The sequence below is a fragment of the Spea bombifrons genome, chromosome 9 (assembly GCF_027358695.1).
Source record: "Spea bombifrons isolate aSpeBom1 chromosome 9, aSpeBom1.2.pri, whole genome shotgun sequence".
NCBI classification, from domain to species: Eukaryota; Metazoa; Chordata; class Amphibia; order Anura; family Pelobatidae; genus Spea; species Spea bombifrons.
Genome location: NC_071095.1, coordinates 14922478 through 14934977, shown reverse-complemented (window position 1 = coordinate 14934977; position 12500 = coordinate 14922478). Strand labels below are relative to the sequence as shown.

Here is a 12500-nt window from a genome sequence, read left to right as displayed (position 1 = left end):
TGGGCCTGGTTAGTACCTGGATGGGAGACCGCCTGGGAATACCAGGTGTTGTAGGCTTTTAATTTTTTCTCACAGTCCGGGGAGAGCTTTTTGCCATGTGTTTCTTGCTCATCATCAAAGCTTTAAACCCTTATTTGAACCTTCTCACCTTCTCTGTCCTGTCCCAGGGCTTATAATTCTTTCTGTCTGACGACAAGCAGCAGCAGCAGCAGCAGCAGCAGCAGCAGCAGCAGCAGCAGCAGCAGCAGCAGCAGCAGCAGCAGCAACAGAATAAGAGAAGTAAAATAAAACACTTTCACACCTGCGGCCATACCACCCTGAAAGCGCCTGATCTCGGAAGCTAAGCAGGGTTGGGCCTGGTTAGTACCTGGATGGGAGACCGCCTGGGAATACCAGGTGTTGTAGGCTTTTAATTTTTTCTCACAGTCCGGGGAGAGCTTTTTGCCATGTGTTTCTTGCTCATCATCAAAGCTTTAAACCCTTATTTGAACCTTCTCACCTTCTCTGTCCTGTCCCAGGGCTTATAATTCTTTCTGTCTGACGACGACGACAAGCAGCAGCAGCAGCAGCAGCAGCAGCAGCAGCAGCAGCAGCAGCAGCAGCAGCAGCAGCAGCAGCAGCAGCAGCAGCAGCAGCAGCAGCAGCAGCAGCAACAGAATAAGAGAAGTAAAATAAAACACTTTCACACCTGCGGCCATACCCCCCTGAAAGCGCCCGATCTCGGAAGCTAAGCAGAGTTGGGCCTGGTTAGTACCTGGATAGGAGACCGCCTGGGGATACCAGGTGTTGTAGGCTTTTAATTTTTTCTCACAGTCCGGGGAGAGCTTTTTGCCATGTGTTTCTTGCTCATCATCAAAGCTTTAAACCCTTATTTGAACCTTCTCACCTTCTCTGTCCTGTCCCAGGGCTTATAATTCTTTCTGTCTGACGACAAGCAGCAGCAGCAGCAGCAGCAGCAGCAGCAGCAGCAGCAACAGAATAAGAGAAGTAAAATAAAACACTTTCACACCTGCGGCCATACCACCCTGAAAGCGCCCGATCTCGTCTGATCTCGGAAGCTAAGCAGGGTTGGGCCTGGTTAGTACCTGGATGGGAGACCGCCTGGGAATACCAGGTGTTGTAGGCTTTTAATTTTTTCTCACAGTCCGGGGAGAGCTTTTTGCCATGTGTTTCTTGCTCATCATCAAAGCTTTAAACCCTTATTTGAACCTTCTCACCTTCTCTGTCCTGTCCCAGGGCTTATAATTCTTTCTGTCTGACGATGACAAGCAGCAGCAGCAGCAGCAGCAACAGCAGCAGCAGCAACAGCAGCAGCAGCAGCAGCAGCAGCAGCAGCAGCAGCAGCAGCAGCAGCAACAGAATAAGAGAAGTAAAATAAAACGCTTTCACACCTGTGGCCATACCACCCTGAAAGTGCCTGATCTCGTCTGATCTCGGAAGCTAAGCAGGGTTGGGCCTGGTTAGTACCTGGATGGGAGACCGCCTGGGAATACCAGGTGTTGTAGGCTTTTAATTTTTTCTCACAGTCCGGGGAGAGCTTTTTGCCATGTGTTTCTTGCTCATCATCAAAGCTTTAAACCCTTATTTGAACCTTCTCACCTTCTCTGTCCTGTCCCAGGGCTTATAATTCTTTCTGTCTGACGACAAGCAGCAGCAGCAGCAGCAGCAGCAGCAGCAGCAGCAGCAACAGAATAAGAGAAGTAAAATAAAACACTTTCACACCTGCGGCCATACCACCCTGAAAGCGCCCGATCTCGTCTGATCTCGGAAGCTAAGCAGGGTTGGGCCTGGTTAGTACCTGGATGGGAGACCGCCTGGGAATACCAGGTGTTGTAGGCTTTTAATTTTTTCTCACAGTCCGGGGAGAGCTTTTTGCCATGTGTTTCTTGCTCATCATCAAAGCTTTAAACCCTTATTTGAACCTTCTCACCTTCTCTGTCCTGTCCCAGGGCTTATAATTCTTTCTGTCTGACGATGACAAGCAGCAGCAGCAGCAGCAGCAACAGCAGCAGCAGCAACAGCAGCAGCAGCAGCAGCAGCAGCAGCAGCAGCAGCAGCAGCAGCAGCAGCAGCAGCAGCAGCAGCAACAGAATAAGAGAAGTAAAATAAAACGCTTTCACACCTGTGGCCATACCACCCTGAAAGTGCCTGATCTCGTCTGATCTCGGAAGCTAAGCAGGGTTGGGCCTGGTTAGTACCTGGATGGGAGACCGCCTGGGAATACCAGGTGTTGTAGGCTTTTAATTTTTTCTCACAGTCCGGGGAGAGCTTTTTGCCATGTGTTTCTTGCTCATCATCAAAGCTTTAAACCCTTATTTGGACCTTCTCACCTTCTCTGTCCTGTCCCAGGGCTTATAATTCTTTCTGTCTGACGACAAGCAGCAGCAGCAGCAGCAGCAGCAGCAGCAGCAGCAGCAGCAGCAGCAGCAGCAACAGAATAAGAGAAGTAAAATAAAAAACTTTCACGCCTGCGGCCATACCACCCTGAAAGCGCCCGATCACGTCTGATCTCGGAAGCTAAGCAGGGTTGGGCCTGGTTAGTACCTGGATAGGAGACCGCCTGGGGATACCAGGTGTTGTAGGCTTTTAATTTTTTCTCACAGTCCGGGGAGAGCTTTTTGCCATGTGTTTCTTGCTCATCATCAAAGCTTTAAACCCTTATTTGAACCTTCTCACCTTCTCTGTCCTGTCCCAGGGCTTATAATTCTTTCTGTCTGACGACAAGCAGCAGCAGCAGCAGCAGCAGCAGCAGCAGCAGCAGCAGCAGCAGCAGCAACAGAATAAGAGAAGTAAAATAAAAAACTTTCACGCCTGCGGCCATACCACCCTGAAAGCGCCCGATCACGTCTGATCTCGGAAGCTAAGCAGGGTTGGGCCTGGTTAGTACCTGGATAGGAGACCGCCTGGGGATACCAGGTGTTGTAGGCTTTTAATTTTTTCTCACAGTCCGGGGAGAGCTTTTTGCCATGTGTTTCTTGCTCATCATCAAAGCTTTAAACCCTTATTTGAACCTTCTCACCTTCTCTGTCCTGTCCCAGGGCTTATAATTCTTTCTGTCTGACGACAAGCAGCAGCAGCAGCAGCAGCAGCAGCAGCAGCAACAGAATAAGAGAAGTAAAATAAAACACTTTCACACCTGCGGCCATACCACCCTGAAAGCGCCCGATCTCGTCTGATCTCGGAAGCTAAGCAGGGTTGGGCCTGGTTAGTACCTGGATGGGAGACCGCCTGGGAATACCAGGTGTTGTAGGCTTTTAATTTTTTCTCACAGTCCGGGGAGAGCTTTTTGCCATGTGTTTCTTGCTCATCATCAAAGCTTTAAACCCTTATTTGAACCTTCTCACCTTCTCTGTCCTGTCCCAGGGCTTATAATTCTTTCTGTCTGACGATGACAAGCAGCAGCAGCAGCAGCAGCAGCAGCAGCAGCAGCAGCAGCAGCAGCAGCAGCAGCAGCAGCAGCAGCAGCAGCAGCAGCAGCAGCAGCAGCAGCAGCAGCAGCAGCAGCAGCAGCAGCAGCAGCAGCAGCAGCAGCAGCAGCAGCAGCAGCAGCAGCAGAATAAGAGAAGTAAAATAAAACACTTTCACACCTGCGGCCATACCACCCTGAAAGCGCCTGATCTCGGAAGCTAAGCAGGGTTGGGCTTGGTTAGTACCTGGATGCGAGACCGCCTGGGAATACCAGGTGTTGTAGGCTTTTAATTTTTTCTCACAGTCCGGGGAGAGCTTTTTGCCATGTGTTTCTTGCTCATCATCAAAGCTTTAAACCCTTATTTGGACCTTCTCACCTTCTCTGTCCTGTCCCAGGGCTTATAATTCTTTCTGTCTGACGACAAGCAGCAGCAGCAGCAGCAGAAGCAGCAGCAGCAGCAGCAGCAGCAGCAGCAGCAGCAGCAGCAGCAGCAGCAGAATAAGAGAAGTAAAATAAAACACTTTCACACCTGCGGCCATACCACCCTGAAAGCGCCCGGTCTCGTCTGATCTCGGAAGCTAAGCAGGGTTGGGCCTGGTTAGTACCTGGATGGGAGACCGCCTGGGAATACCAGGTGTTGTAGGCTTTTAATTTTTTCTCACAGTCCGGGGAGAGCTTTTTGCCATGTGTTTCTTGCTCATCATCAAAGCTTTAAACCCTTATTTGGACCTTCTCACCTTCTCTGTCCTGTCCCAGGGCTTATAATTCTTTTTGTCTGACGACAAGCAGCAGCAGCAGCAGCAGCAGCAGCAGCAGCAGCAGCAGCAGCAGCAGCAACAGCAGCAACAGCAGAAGAATAAGAGAAGTAAAATAAAACACTTTCACACCTGCGGCCATACCACCCTGAAAGCGCCTGATCTCGTCTGATCTCGGAAGCTAAGCAGGGTTGGGCCTGGTTAGTACCTGGATGGGAGACCGCCTGGGAATACCAGGTGTTGTAGGCTTTTAATTTTTTCTCACAGTCCGGGGAGAGCTTTTTGCCATGTGTTTCTTGCTCATCATCAAAGCTTTAAACCCTTATTTGGACCTTCTCACCTTCTCTGTCCTGTCCCAGGGCTTATAATTCTTTCTGTCTGACGACAAGCAGCAGCAGCAGCAGCAGCAGCAGCAGCAGCAGCAGCAGCAGCAGCAACAGAATAAGAGAAGTAAAATAAAAAACTTTCACACCTGCGGCCATACCACCCTGAAAGCGCCCGATCACGTCTGATCTCGGAAGCTAAGCAGGGTTGGGCCTGGTTAGTACCTGGATGGGAGACCGCCTGGGGATACCAGGTGTTGTAGGCTTTTAATTTTTTCTCACAGTCCGGGGAGAGCTTTTTGCCATGTGTTTCTTGCTCATCATCAAAGCTTTAAACCCTTATTTGAACCTTCTCACCTTCTCTGTCCTGTCCCAGGGCTTATAATTCTTTCTGTCTGACGACAAGCAGCAGCAGCAGCAGCAGCAGCAGCAGCAGCAGCAGCAACAGAATAAGAGAAGTAAAATAAAAAACTTTCACACCTGCGGCCATACCACCCTGAAAGTGCCCGATCTCGTCTGATCTCGGAAGCTGAGCAGGGTTGGGCCTGGTTAGTACCTGGATGGGAGACCGCCTGGGAATACCAGGTGTTGCAGGCTTTTTCTTTTCTCACAGTCCGGGGAGAGCTTTTTGCCATGTGTTTCTTGCTCATCATCAAAGCTTTAAACCCTTATTTGAACCTTCTCACCTTCTCTATCCTGTCCCAGGGCCTATAATTATTTCTGTCTGATGACAAGCAGCAGCAGCAGCAGCAGCAGCAGCAGCAGCAGCAGCAGCAGCAGCAGCAGCAGCAACAGAATAAGAGAAGTAAAATAAAAAACTTTCACACCTGCAGCCATACCACCCTGAAAGCGCCCGATCTCGTCTGATCTCAGAAGCTAAGCAGGGTTGGGCCTGGTTAGTACCTGGATGGGAGACCGCCTGGGAATACCAGGTGTTGTAGGCTTTTAATTTTTTCTCACAGTCCGGGGAGAGCTTTTTGCCATGTGTTTCTTGCTCATCATCAAAGCTTTAAACCCTTATTTGAACCTTCTCACCTTCTCTGTCCTGTCCCAGGGCTTATAATTCTTTCTGTCTGACGACAAGCAGCAGCAGCAGCAGCAGCAGCAGCAGCAGCAGCAGCAGCAGCAGCAGCAGCAGCAGCAGCAGCAGCAGCAGCAGCAGCAACAGAATAAGAGAAGTAAAATAAAACACTTTCACACCTGCGGCCATACCACCCTGAAAGCGCCTGATCTCGGAAGCTAAGCAGGGTTGGGCCTGGTTAGTAGCTGGATGGGAGACCGCCTGGGAATACCAGGTGTTGTAGGCTTTTAATTTTTTTTCACAGTCCGGGGAGAGCTTTTTGCCATGTGTTTCTTGCTCATCATCAAAGCTTTAAACCCTTATTTGAACCTTCTCACCTTCTCTGTCCTGTCCCAGGGCTTATAATTCTTTCTGTCTGACGACAAGCAGCAGCAGCAGCAGCAGCAGCAGCAGCAGCAGCAGCAGCAGCAGCAGCAGCAGAAGAATAAGAGAAGTAAAATAAAACACTTTCACACCTGTGGCCATACCACCCTGAAAGCGCCTGATCTCGGAAGCTAAGCAGGGTTGGGCCTGGTTAGTACCTGGATGGGAGACCGCCTGGGAATACCAGGTGTTGTAGGCTTTTAATTTTTTCTCACAGTCCGGGGAGAGCTTTTTGCCATGTGTTTCTTGCTCATCATCAAAGCTTTAAACCCTTATTTGAACCTTCTCACCTTCTCTGTCCTGTCCCAGGGCTTATAATTCTTTCTGTCTGACGACGACGACAAGCAGCAGCAGCAGCAGCAGCAGCAGCAGCAGCAGCAGCAGCAGCAGCAGCAGCAGCAGCAGCAGCAGCAGCAGCAGCAACAGAATAAGAGAAGTAAAATAAAACATTTGCACACCTGCGGCCATACCACCCTGAAAGCGCCCGATCTCGTCTGATCTCGGAAGCTAAGCAGGGTTGGGCCTGGTTAGTACCTGGATGGGAGACCGCCTGGGAATACCAGGTGTTGTAGGCTTTTAATTTTTTCTCACAGTCCGGGGAGAGCTTTTTGCCATGTGTTTCTTGCTCATCATCAAAGCTTTAAACCCTTATTTGAACCTTCTCACCTTCTCTGTCCTGTCCCAGGGCTTATAATTCTTTCTGTCTGACGACAAGCAGCAGCAGCAGCAGCAGCAGCAGCAGCAGCAGCAGCAGCAGCAGCAGCAGCAGCAGCAGCAGCAGCAGCAGCAGCAGCAGCAGCAGCAGCAGCAGCAGCAGCAGCAACAGAATAAGAGAAGTAAAATAAAACACTTTCACACCTGCGGCCATACCACCCTGAAAGCGCCTGATTCTCGGAAGCTAAGCAGGGTTGGGCCTGGTTAGTAGCTGGATGGGAGACCGCCTGGGAATACCAGGTGTTGTAGGCTTTTAATTTTTTTTCACAGTCCGGGGAGAGCTTTTTGCCATGTGTTTCTTGCTCATCATCAAAGCTTTAAACCCTTATTTGAACCTTCTCACCTTCTCTGTCCTGTCCCAGGGCTTATAATTCTTTCTGTCTGACGACAAGCAGCAGCAGCAGCAGCAGCAGCAGCAGCAGCAGCAGCAGAAGAATAAGAGAAGTAAAATAAAACACTTTCACACCTGTGGCCATACCACCCTGAAAGCGCCTGATCTCGTCTGATCTCGGAAGCTAAGCAGGGTTGGGCCTGGTTAGTACCTGGATGGGAGACCGCCTGGGAATACCAGGTGTTGTAGGCTTTTAATTTTTTCTCACAGTCCGGGGAGAGCTTTTTGCCATGTGTTTCTTGCTCATCATCAAAGCTTTAAACCCTTATTTGAACCTTCTCACCTTCTCTGTCCTGTCCCAGGGCTTATAATTCTTTCTGTCTGACGATGACAAGCAGCAGCAGCAGCAGCAGCAGCAGCAGCAGCAGCAGCAGCAGCAGCAGCAGCAGCAGCAGCAGCAGCAGCAGCAGCAGCAGCAGCAGCAGCAGCAGCAGCAGCAGCAGCAGCAGCAGCAGCAGAATAAGAGAAGTAAAATAAAACACTTTCGCACCTGCGGCCATACCCCCCTGAAAGCGCCTGATCTCGGAAGCTAAGCAGGGTTGGGCTTGGTTAGTACCTGGATGCGAGACCGCCTGGGAATACCAGGTGTTGTAGGCTTTTAATTTTTTCTCACAGTCCGGGGAGAGCTTTTTGCCATGTGTTTCTTGCTCATCATCAAAGCTTTAAACCCTTATTTGGACCTTCTCACCTTCTCTGTCCTGTCCCAGGGCTTATAATTCTTTCTGTCTGACGACAAGCAGCAGCAGCAGCAGCAGAAGCAGCAGCAGCAGCAGCAGCAGCAGCAGCAGCAGCAGCAGCAGCAGCAGCAGCAACAGAATAAGAGAAGTAAAATAAAAAACTTTCACACCTGCGGCCATACCACCCTGAAAGCGCCCGATCTCGTCTGATCTCGGAAGCTAAGCAGGGTTGGGCCTGGTTAGTACCTGGATGGGAGACCGCCTGGGAATACCAGGTGTTGTAGGCTTTTTCTTTTCTCACAGTCCGGGGAGAGCTTTTTGCCATGTGTTTCTTGCTCATCATCAAAGCTTTAAACCCTTATTTGAACCTTCTCACCTTCTCTGTCCTGTCCCAGGGCTTATAATTATTTCTGTCTGACGATGACAAGCAGCAGCAGCAGCAGCAGCAGCAGCAGCAGCAGCAGCAGCAGCAGCAGCAGCAGCAGCAGCAGCAACAGAATAAGAGAAGTAAAATAAAAAACTTTCACACCTGCAGCCATACCACCCTGAAAGCGCCCGATCTCGTCTGATCTCAGAAGCTAAGCAGGGTTGGGCCTGGTTAGTACCTGGATGGGAGACCGCCTGGGAATACCAGGTGTTGTAGGATTTTAATTTTTTCTCACAGTCCGGGGAGAGCTTTTTGCCATGTGTTTCTTGCTCATCATCAAAGCTTTAAACCCTTATTTGAACCTTCTCACCTTCTCTGTCCTGTCCCAGGGTTTATAATTCTTTCTGTCTGACGACGACGACAAGCAGCAGCAGCAGCAGCAGCAGCAGCAGCAGCAGCAGCAGCAGCAGCAGCAACAGAATAAGAGAAGTAAAATAAAACACTTTCACACCTGCGGCCATACCCCCCTGAAAGCGCCCGATCTCGTCTGATCTCGGAAGGTAAGCAGAGTTGGGCCTGGTTAGTACCTGGATGGGAGACCGGCTGGGAATACCAGGTGTTGTAGGCTTTTAATTTTTTCTCACAGTCCGGGGAGAGCTTTTTGCCATGTGTTTCTTGCTCATCATCAAAGCTTTAAACCGTTATTTGAACCTTCTCACCTTCTCTGTCCTGTCCCAGGGCTTATAATTCTTTCTGTCTGACGATGACAAGCAGCAGCAGCAGCAGCAACAGCAGCAGCAGCAGCAACAGCAGCAGCAGCAGCAACAGCAGCAGCAGCAGCAGCAGCAGCAACAGCAGCAGCAGCAGCAACAGCAGCAGCAGCAGCAACAGCAGCAGCAGCAGCAGCAGCAGCAAAAGAATAAGAGAAGTAAAATAAAACGTTTTCACACCTGTGGCCATACCACCCTGAAAGCGCCTGATCTCGTCTGATCTCGGAAGCTAAGCAGGGTTGGGCCTGGTTAGTACCTGGATGGGAGACCGCCTGGGAATACCAGGTGTTGTAGGCTTTTAATTTTTTCTCACAGTCCGGGGAGAGCTTTTTGCCATGTGTTTCTTGCTCATCATCAAAGCTTTAAACCCTTATTTGGACCTTCTCACCTTCTCTGTCCTGTCCCAGGGCTTATAATTCTTTCTGTCTGACGACAAGCAGCAGCAGCAGCAGCAGCAGCAGCAGCAGCAGCAGCAACAGAATAAGAGAAGTAAAATAAAAAACTTTCACACCTGCGGCCATACCACCCTGAAAGCGCCCGATCACGTCTGATCTCGAAAGCTAAGCAGGGTTGGGCCTGGTTAGTACCTGGATGGGAGACCGCCTGGGGATACCAGGTGTTGTAGGCTTTTAATTTTTTCTCACAGTCCGGGGAGAGCTTTTTGCCATGTGTTTCTTGCTCATCATCAAAGCTTTAAACCCTTATTTGAACCTTCTCACCTTCTCTGTCCTGTCCCAGGGCTTATAATTCTTTCTGTCTGACGACAAGCAGCAGCAGCAGCAGCAGCAGCAGCAGCAGCAACAGAATAAGAGAAGTAAAATAAAAATCTTTCACACCTGCGGCCATACCACCCTGAAAGCGCCCGATCTCGTCTGATCTCGGAAGCTAAGCAGGGTTGGGCCTGGTTAGTACCTGGATGGGAGACCGCCTGGGAATACCAGGTGTTGTAGGCTTTTAATTTTTTCTCACAGTCCGGGGAGAGCTTTTTGCCATGTGTTTCTTGCTCATCATCAAAGCTTTAAACCCTTATTTGAACCTTCTCACCTTCTCTGTCCTGTCCCAGGGCTTATAATTCTTTCTGTCTGACGACAAGCAGCAGCAGCAGCAGCAGCAGCAGCAGCAGCAGCAGTAGCAGCAGCAGCAGCAGCAGCAGTAGCAGCAGCAGCAGCAGCAGCAGCAGCAACAGAATAAGAGAAGTAAAATAAAAAACTTTCACACCTGCAGCCATACCACCCTGAAAGCGCCCGATCTCGTCTGATCTCAGAAGCTAAGCAGGGTTGGGCCTGGTTAGTACCTGGATGGGAGACCGCCTGGGAATACCAGGTGTTGTAGGCTTTTAATTTTTTCTCACAGTCCGGGGAGAGCTTTTTGCCATGTGTTTCTTGCTCATCATCACCTTCTCTGTCCTGTCCCAGGGCTTATAATTATTTCTGTCTGATGACAAGCAGCAGCAGCAGCAGCAGCAGCAGCAGCAGCAGCAGCAGCAGCAGCAGCAGCAGCAGCAGCAGCAGCAGCAGCAGCAGCAGCAGAATAAGAGAAGTAAAATAAAAAACTTTCACACCTGCAGCCATACCACCCTGAAAGCGCCCGATCTCGTCTGATCTCAGAAGCTAAGCAGGGTTGGGCCTGGTTGGTACCTGGATGGGAGACCGCCTGGGAATACCAGGTGTTGTAGGCTTTTAATTTTTTCTCACAGTCCGGGGAGAGCTTTTTGCCATGTGTTTCTTGCTCATCATCAAAGCTTTAAACCCTTATTTGAACCTTCTCACCTTCTCTGTCCTGTCCCAGGGCTTATAATTCTTTCTGTCTGACGACAAGCAGCAGCAGCAGCAGCAGCAGCAGCAGCAGCAGCAGCAGCAGCAACAGCAACAGAATAAGAGAAGTAAAATAAAACTCTTTCACACCTGCGGCCATACCACCATGAAAGCGCCCGATCTCGACTGATCTCGGAAGCTAAGCAGGGTTGGGCCTGGTTAGTACCTGGATGGGAGACTGCCTGGGAATACCAGGTGTTGTAGGCTTTTAATTTTTTCTCACAGTCCGGGGAGAGCTTTTTGCCATGTGTTTCTTGCTCATCATCAAAGCTTTAAACCCTTATTTGAACCTTCTCACCTTCTCTGTCCTGTCCCAGGGCTTATAATTCTTTCTGTCTGACGACAAGCAGCAGCAGCAGCAGCAGCAGCAGCAGCAGCAGCAGCAGCAGCAGCAGCAGCAGCAGCAGCAGCAACAGAATAAGAGAAGTAAAATAAAAAACTTTCACACCTGCGGCCATACCACCCTGAAAGCGCCCAATCTCGTCTGATCTCGGAAGCTAAGCAGGGTTGGGCCTGGTTAGTACCTGGATGGGAGACCGCCTGGGAATACCAGGTGTTGTAGGCTTTTAATTTTTTCTCACAGTCCGGGGAGAGCTTTTTGCCATGTGTTTCTTGCTCATCATCAAAGCTTTAAACCCTTATTTGAACCTTCTCACCTTCTCTGTCCTGTCCCAGGGCTTATAATTCTTTCTGTCTGACGACAAGCAGCAGCAGCAGCAGCAGCAGCAGCAGCAGCAGCAGCAGTAGCAGCAGCAGCAGCAGCAGCAGTAGCAGCAGCAGCAGCAGCAGCAGCAGCAACAGAATAAGAGAAGTAAAATAAAAAACTTTCACACCTGCAGCCATACCACCCTGAAAGCGCCCGATCTCGTCTGATCTCAGAAGCTAAGCAGGGTTGGGCCTGGTTAGTACCTGGATGGGAGACCGCCTGGGAATACCAGGTGTTGTAGGCTTTTAATTTTTTCTCACAGTCCGGGGAGAGCTTTTTGCCATGTGTTTCTTGCTCATCATCAAAGCTTTAAACCCTTATTTGAACCTTCTCACCTTCTCTGTCCTGTCCCAGGGCTTATAATTCTTTCTGTCTGACGACAAGCAGCAGCAGCAGCAGCAGCAGCAGCAGCAGCAGCAGCAGCAGCAACAGCAACAGCAACAGAATAAGAGAAGTAAAATAAAACTCTTTCACACCTGCGGCCATACCACCGTGAAAGCGCCCGATCTCGACTGATCTCGGAAGCTAAGCAGGGTTGGGCCTGGTTAGTACCTGGATGGGAGACCGCCTGGGAATACCAGGTGTTGTAGGCTTTTAATTTTTTCTCACAGTCCGGGGAGAGCTTTTTGCCATGTGTTTCTTGCTCATCATCAAAGCTTTAAACCCTTATTTGAACCTTCTCACCTTCTCTGTCCTGTCCCAGGGCTTATAATTCTTTCTGTCTGACGACAAGCAGCAGCAGCAGCAGCAGCAGCAGCAGCAGCAGCAGCAGCAGCAGCAGCAGCAGCAGCAGCAGCAACAGAATAAGAGAAGTAAAATAAAAAACTTTCACACCTGCGGCCATACCACCCTGAAAGCGCCCAATCTTGTCTGATCTCGGCAGCTAAGCAGGGTTGGGCCTGGTTAGTACCTGGATGGGAGACCGCCTGGGAATACCAGGTGTTGTAGGCTTTTAATTTTTTCTCACAGTCCGGGGAGAGCTTTTTGCCATGTGTTTCTTGCTCATCATCAAAGCTTTAAACCCTTATTTGAACCTTCTCACCTTCTCTGTCCTGTCCCAGGGCTTATAATTCTTTCTGTCTGACGACAAGCAGCAGCAGCAGCAGCAGCAGCAGCAGCAGCAACAGCAA

At 50.0% G+C, this 12500-nt stretch overlaps 27 non-coding genes and 8 pseudogenes across 27 annotated transcripts; all 35 read left to right on the top strand.

The window, feature by feature from the left end:
• LOC128466238 (uncharacterized) overlaps nucleotides 1-57 on the top strand; it is a 109-nt pseudogene extending 52 nt beyond the window's left edge.
• Nucleotides 58-299: 242 nt separating this feature from the next.
• LOC128465878 (uncharacterized) lies at nucleotides 300-408 on the top strand (annotated as a pseudogene).
• A 278-nt stretch (nucleotides 409-686) lies between these two features.
• LOC128466591 (uncharacterized) lies at nucleotides 687-795 on the top strand (annotated as a pseudogene).
• A 212-nt stretch (nucleotides 796-1007) lies between these two features.
• Nucleotides 1008-1126, top strand: LOC128465306 (5S ribosomal RNA). Its single transcript, XR_008345092.1, has one exon. It is a non-coding gene; the product is annotated as a 5S ribosomal RNA (ribosomal RNA).
• Nucleotides 1127-1389: 263 nt separating this feature from the next.
• On the top strand, nucleotides 1390-1508 carry LOC128464079 (5S ribosomal RNA). Its single transcript, XR_008343935.1, has one exon. It is a non-coding gene; the product is annotated as a 5S ribosomal RNA (ribosomal RNA).
• A 212-nt stretch (nucleotides 1509-1720) lies between these two features.
• On the top strand, nucleotides 1721-1839 carry LOC128465293 (5S ribosomal RNA). Its single transcript, XR_008345080.1, has one exon. It is a non-coding gene; the product is annotated as a 5S ribosomal RNA (ribosomal RNA).
• A 281-nt stretch (nucleotides 1840-2120) lies between these two features.
• Nucleotides 2121-2239, top strand: LOC128464078 (5S ribosomal RNA). The gene has a single exon (XR_008343934.1). It is a non-coding gene; the product is annotated as a 5S ribosomal RNA (ribosomal RNA).
• A 227-nt stretch (nucleotides 2240-2466) lies between these two features.
• On the top strand, nucleotides 2467-2585 carry LOC128464315 (5S ribosomal RNA). Its single transcript, XR_008344157.1, has one exon. It is a non-coding gene; the product is annotated as a 5S ribosomal RNA (ribosomal RNA).
• A 224-nt stretch (nucleotides 2586-2809) lies between these two features.
• On the top strand, nucleotides 2810-2928 carry LOC128464314 (5S ribosomal RNA). Its single transcript, XR_008344156.1, has one exon. It is a non-coding gene; the product is annotated as a 5S ribosomal RNA (ribosomal RNA).
• A 206-nt stretch (nucleotides 2929-3134) lies between these two features.
• On the top strand, nucleotides 3135-3253 carry LOC128465281 (5S ribosomal RNA). The gene has a single exon (XR_008345069.1). It is a non-coding gene; the product is annotated as a 5S ribosomal RNA (ribosomal RNA).
• A 332-nt stretch (nucleotides 3254-3585) lies between these two features.
• LOC128466521 (uncharacterized) lies at nucleotides 3586-3694 on the top strand (annotated as a pseudogene).
• A 242-nt stretch (nucleotides 3695-3936) lies between these two features.
• Nucleotides 3937-4055, top strand: LOC128462839 (5S ribosomal RNA). The gene has a single exon (XR_008342765.1). It is a non-coding gene; the product is annotated as a 5S ribosomal RNA (ribosomal RNA).
• Nucleotides 4056-4294: 239 nt separating this feature from the next.
• LOC128462731 (5S ribosomal RNA) lies at nucleotides 4295-4413 on the top strand. Its single transcript, XR_008342664.1, has one exon. It is a non-coding gene; the product is annotated as a 5S ribosomal RNA (ribosomal RNA).
• A 221-nt stretch (nucleotides 4414-4634) lies between these two features.
• On the top strand, nucleotides 4635-4753 carry LOC128463960 (5S ribosomal RNA). Its single transcript, XR_008343824.1, has one exon. It is a non-coding gene; the product is annotated as a 5S ribosomal RNA (ribosomal RNA).
• A 212-nt stretch (nucleotides 4754-4965) lies between these two features.
• LOC128463200 (5S ribosomal RNA) lies at nucleotides 4966-5084 on the top strand. Its single transcript, XR_008343108.1, has one exon. It is a non-coding gene; the product is annotated as a 5S ribosomal RNA (ribosomal RNA).
• A 228-nt stretch (nucleotides 5085-5312) lies between these two features.
• LOC128463617 (5S ribosomal RNA) lies at nucleotides 5313-5431 on the top strand. Its single transcript, XR_008343502.1, has one exon. It is a non-coding gene; the product is annotated as a 5S ribosomal RNA (ribosomal RNA).
• A 254-nt stretch (nucleotides 5432-5685) lies between these two features.
• On the top strand, nucleotides 5686-5794 carry LOC128466164 (uncharacterized; annotated as a pseudogene).
• A 227-nt stretch (nucleotides 5795-6021) lies between these two features.
• LOC128466042 (uncharacterized) lies at nucleotides 6022-6130 on the top strand (annotated as a pseudogene).
• Nucleotides 6131-6387: 257 nt separating this feature from the next.
• Nucleotides 6388-6506, top strand: LOC128465270 (5S ribosomal RNA). Its single transcript, XR_008345058.1, has one exon. It is a non-coding gene; the product is annotated as a 5S ribosomal RNA (ribosomal RNA).
• A 281-nt stretch (nucleotides 6507-6787) lies between these two features.
• Nucleotides 6788-6897, top strand: LOC128466293 (uncharacterized; annotated as a pseudogene).
• Nucleotides 6898-7109: 212 nt separating this feature from the next.
• On the top strand, nucleotides 7110-7228 carry LOC128463302 (5S ribosomal RNA). The gene has a single exon (XR_008343204.1). It is a non-coding gene; the product is annotated as a 5S ribosomal RNA (ribosomal RNA).
• A 296-nt stretch (nucleotides 7229-7524) lies between these two features.
• LOC128466567 (uncharacterized) lies at nucleotides 7525-7633 on the top strand (annotated as a pseudogene).
• Nucleotides 7634-7881: 248 nt separating this feature from the next.
• Nucleotides 7882-8000, top strand: LOC128465259 (5S ribosomal RNA). Its single transcript, XR_008345047.1, has one exon. It is a non-coding gene; the product is annotated as a 5S ribosomal RNA (ribosomal RNA).
• A 240-nt stretch (nucleotides 8001-8240) lies between these two features.
• Nucleotides 8241-8359, top strand: LOC128463798 (5S ribosomal RNA). Its single transcript, XR_008343672.1, has one exon. It is a non-coding gene; the product is annotated as a 5S ribosomal RNA (ribosomal RNA).
• A 230-nt stretch (nucleotides 8360-8589) lies between these two features.
• Nucleotides 8590-8708, top strand: LOC128465116 (5S ribosomal RNA). The gene has a single exon (XR_008344911.1). It is a non-coding gene; the product is annotated as a 5S ribosomal RNA (ribosomal RNA).
• Nucleotides 8709-9028: 320 nt separating this feature from the next.
• Nucleotides 9029-9147, top strand: LOC128463300 (5S ribosomal RNA). Its single transcript, XR_008343202.1, has one exon. It is a non-coding gene; the product is annotated as a 5S ribosomal RNA (ribosomal RNA).
• Nucleotides 9148-9359: 212 nt separating this feature from the next.
• LOC128464724 (5S ribosomal RNA) lies at nucleotides 9360-9478 on the top strand. The gene has a single exon (XR_008344542.1). It is a non-coding gene; the product is annotated as a 5S ribosomal RNA (ribosomal RNA).
• Nucleotides 9479-9684: 206 nt separating this feature from the next.
• On the top strand, nucleotides 9685-9803 carry LOC128465247 (5S ribosomal RNA). The gene has a single exon (XR_008345036.1). It is a non-coding gene; the product is annotated as a 5S ribosomal RNA (ribosomal RNA).
• A 263-nt stretch (nucleotides 9804-10066) lies between these two features.
• On the top strand, nucleotides 10067-10185 carry LOC128463616 (5S ribosomal RNA). The gene has a single exon (XR_008343501.1). It is a non-coding gene; the product is annotated as a 5S ribosomal RNA (ribosomal RNA).
• Nucleotides 10186-10409: 224 nt separating this feature from the next.
• LOC128464473 (5S ribosomal RNA) lies at nucleotides 10410-10528 on the top strand. Its single transcript, XR_008344306.1, has one exon. It is a non-coding gene; the product is annotated as a 5S ribosomal RNA (ribosomal RNA).
• Nucleotides 10529-10752: 224 nt separating this feature from the next.
• On the top strand, nucleotides 10753-10871 carry LOC128465083 (5S ribosomal RNA). Its single transcript, XR_008344880.1, has one exon. It is a non-coding gene; the product is annotated as a 5S ribosomal RNA (ribosomal RNA).
• A 239-nt stretch (nucleotides 10872-11110) lies between these two features.
• Nucleotides 11111-11229, top strand: LOC128463758 (5S ribosomal RNA). The gene has a single exon (XR_008343635.1). It is a non-coding gene; the product is annotated as a 5S ribosomal RNA (ribosomal RNA).
• Nucleotides 11230-11495: 266 nt separating this feature from the next.
• On the top strand, nucleotides 11496-11614 carry LOC128463615 (5S ribosomal RNA). Its single transcript, XR_008343500.1, has one exon. It is a non-coding gene; the product is annotated as a 5S ribosomal RNA (ribosomal RNA).
• Nucleotides 11615-11844: 230 nt separating this feature from the next.
• Nucleotides 11845-11963, top strand: LOC128464527 (5S ribosomal RNA). Its single transcript, XR_008344356.1, has one exon. It is a non-coding gene; the product is annotated as a 5S ribosomal RNA (ribosomal RNA).
• A 239-nt stretch (nucleotides 11964-12202) lies between these two features.
• LOC128465145 (5S ribosomal RNA) lies at nucleotides 12203-12321 on the top strand. Its single transcript, XR_008344939.1, has one exon. It is a non-coding gene; the product is annotated as a 5S ribosomal RNA (ribosomal RNA).
• Nucleotides 12322-12500: the final 179 nt, after the last annotated feature.